This window comes from Protobothrops mucrosquamatus, unplaced genomic scaffold (assembly GCF_001527695.2).
Source record: "Protobothrops mucrosquamatus isolate PMUCROS unplaced genomic scaffold, P.Mucros_1.0 scaffold3219, whole genome shotgun sequence".
NCBI classification, from domain to species: Eukaryota; Metazoa; Chordata; class Lepidosauria; order Squamata; family Viperidae; genus Protobothrops; species Protobothrops mucrosquamatus.
In genome coordinates, this window is record NW_015389216.1 from 88825 (window position 1) to 92483 (window position 3659).

Here is a 3659-nt window from a genome sequence, read left to right on the forward strand (position 1 = left end):
TTATTTCGTGACTCTTGTTATTCTGATGGGTTGCTTTCCCTTTGGAACCGTAACTCAATTCGTGCAACATAGCTAACCAGTAGCTGATAAAAACAGAGATTTAGAAAGTTGGAAATATGAGAAAATGTGGATTATGTGAGGAAGATTTATAACGGATTTGTAAATACTTTGATCGATACACAATTAATGTTAATGTGGGAAATCCTATTTTTAATAAGATGATTGCTACTTCCTAGTATATGATTGTATTTTGATAAGATTATTATGAATGTGATGATTATTTTATTCTAATACTTGTATACCTAGACAACACACTGTTCAATACAGAAATTGAATTTTGGAAATAATAATAATAATAATAATAATAATAATAATAGTAGTAGTAGTAGTAGTAGTAGTAGTAGTAGTAATAATAATAATAATAATAATAATAATAATAATAATAATAATAATAATAATCTGCAAGAAATATCATTTGCCTGTAAGCAAGAACTGGTGGGATAATAAAATAGAGAAAGTCATAGAAAATGATAAAGTTAAACTGCTCTGGGATTTCAGAATTCAAACAGACAAGCACCTGCAACATAACACCCCGGACTTAACAATTGTCGATAAGAAAGACAAAAAAGTCTGGATAGTGGATGTGGCAGTGCCTGGAGACAACAGAATAGATGAGAAAGAACTGGAGAAGATAACAAAATACAAAGACCTACAAATAGAAATAGAAAGACTATGGTAATGCAAGCAAGGGTAGTACCAATAGTAATAGGCTCCTTGGCTGCAATCCCAAAACAACTTGAGCACCACTTGAACACCATTGGCATTGACAAATTCACCATTAGTCAATTGCAAAAGGCCTTACTAGGAACTGCTTCCATCCTGCGACGAGATCTGTAATACCATCAAACATCCACATCTGCCTATCCCAGGTCCTGGGAAAGGACTCGATAGGTAGACAAAAATGCCAAATCCAGTCTGAACATCTGGCTGACTGTGCGATGATCATCATCATAATAATAATAATAAAGTTGGAAGGGACCTTGGAGGTCATCTAGTCCAACACCCTGCTCAGAGAGCTAACCAGAGAGGAACTAGACATATTTGCATTAGATGTGAAGATTGAATAATTTTTAGTGTGTTAATCTGTTTTGCAAATCTGATGCCTCTGGTGAGTTTCCGGTTTGACAAATTGTACAAAACTAGAAGTTCAAGGTTGATTCAAGTATCAGGTTAAGTGGGTGGCGTGAACACACATTCCCAGGACAACAAGGACATCCCAGCTACATAGAGACTCCTGTTTTTTCAGGGCTGTGAACTACTATATTTTATACAAATAAAACGTAATAGGCTAGGTCAGTGATGGCGAACCTATGGCATGCGTGCCCGAGGCGGCACTCAGAGCCCTCTCTGTGGGCACACCTGCCGCCACTGCTGCCAGTTCACGCAGGTCCATTAGGCCACCGCTGGTGCCCGGAGTAGCAGCCCCACCCAGCACAAAGGAGGTGAAGCAGCTAGCTAGCAAGCTTGAGTAGGGGTGGTAGACCATGCACTTGCTGGCCTCCGTGCGCAGAGGCTGATGGTGTCAGGCAGCAGCTACCCCTGCCTCACCTTACCCCGCAGCAATGGCACCCCTGCCCTACCCCCTGCCTCACCCCACAGGACGAGCCCCCTGCCCTCCACCCCACTCACCAGAGACCCCCTGGATCTCCCCCAATCCTGCCCAGCCCTCACAGGCGTCCCCCCCGTGAGCAACATCAAGGTGGCCATGCCCACCCTCGCCATGCCCACTCAGTCTGCCCACCCACCCCCGAGGGCATCAATGCTGATGCGGCCCTGGCACTTTGCAATAAATAAGTGGGTTTTGGGTTGTGGTTTGGGCACTCGGTCTGTAAAAGGTTCGCCATCACTGGGCTAGATTTCCTCCCTGAGCAGGGGTTGGACTAGATGATCTCCAAGGTCCCTTCCATCATCATCATCATCATCATCATCATCATCATCATCATCATCATCATCATTATTATTATTATTATTATTATTACTATTATTATTATCCCAAAGATGCTTTTTCCATGACGCAACTGGACTTTCTTGTTTTTCTTTGAAGATGTTTCGCTTCTCATCCCAGAAGCTTCTTCAGGCTCTGACTGGATGGTGGGGAATGGAAAGATTTTGGACAGAGAGGGCCATGGGTTTGAAAGAAGGGTCAAAGAGGCCATCTAGGTCAAAACTGAACAGCCCTCTCTCAACAGAGGACACGACATCATCTATCTCCAGTCTACCACACAGTCCTTTCAGCAGTTCCAAGAAGGCTCCACACCCATTTGCACCACTCAGGTGACCCTGAGGACGCAGATGAACCTCCAAGTGGTCTCAACGACTCTCTAAAAGGATGCAAATGACCAGCTGTCTGCAAGGAGTATAAATCCTTCCATTCCCCACCATCCAGTTTAATGAAGAGAAGGACGAGGGGGGACATGATAGCAGTGTTCCAGTATCTCAGGGGCTGCCACAAAGAAGAGGGAGTCAAGCTATTCTCCAAAGCTCCTGAAGGCAGGACAAGAAGCAACGGATGGAAACTAACCAAAGAGAGAAGCAACCTAGAACTAAGGAGAAACTTCCTGACAGTTAGAACAATTAGCCAGTGGAACAACCTGCCTCCAGAAGCTCTGAATACTCCAAAGCTGGAAGTTTTTAAGAAGAGACTGGACAGCCGTTTGTCCGAAATGGTATAGGGCAGTGGTGGTGAACCTATGGCACGGGTGCCAGAGGTGGCACTCGGAGCCCTCTCTGTGGGCACGCGTGCCGTCGCCCCAGTCCTAGGCCTTCAGCTGGGTTTTATAAAAACTTTTAGCTTTAGGCCTCCGCTGCTGTGTGCAAAAAAAAAAAAAGGTTCAATCAATCAGTCAATTTCAACTTGCGGGGGAAAAAAAAGATCTTGCAAAGTTGGAATTGATTGAACTTTTTAATCCCATCCAGTCTGCCGTTACCACCGCAGCCACGCCCACCCAATGGGCCACACCCACTCGGCACTCGACGATGCATAAGTGGGTTTTGGGTTGCAGTTTGGGCACTCGGTCTCTAAAAGGTTCGCCATCACTGGTATAGGGTTACCTGCCTGAGCAGGGGGTTGAACTTGATGACCTCCAAGGTCCCTTCCAACTTTATTATTATTATTATTAGAAGCGAAACGTCTTCAAAGGAAAAACAAGAAAGTCCAGTTGCCTCCTGAAAAAGCATCTTTGGGATAACCAGGACCCGGATGGCTGAGAATTTCCAAAGATTCTCCTTCCGCTTTCCTTTGCTTTACAGGCACGTGAACGTCACTAAAGTTGATGAGGTTGCAAAGTAAGTCAAGTGTCTTTGTAACTGAACGTTCGCTAAATGGATGGTTGTTAAGTCAAGGTCTACCTGTAGGTGAAATGGGTTGTGCGCAACCCATTCCACAGATTTGGGAGAAACCTAGCTTGGCAGGGACCCAGCTAAAAGCATTGCCAGCAGATGCCAAACTATCTCCTGTTTGAAGACCTTTCTCAAAAGTTCTGCATATCTGCAGCGGAAGGAGGAAGGCAGGGAGACGATGATAATGACAATGTCATTATGCAAATGTTGTAATTCAAGCGAACTGTGAGCGTGTAAGTCACCTTCGTTCACAGCTGTTG

General features: G+C 44.6%; 1 protein-coding gene across 1 annotated transcript in view; it reads right to left on the reverse strand.

Annotated features, from left to right (window-relative positions):
• Positions 1-3659, reverse strand: part of SAMD10 (sterile alpha motif domain containing 10) — a gene marked incomplete at its 5' end in the record, with an annotated part of 14105 nt that overhangs the window by 6595 nt on the left and 3851 nt on the right. The gene's annotated exons all lie outside the window — the stretch shown is intronic.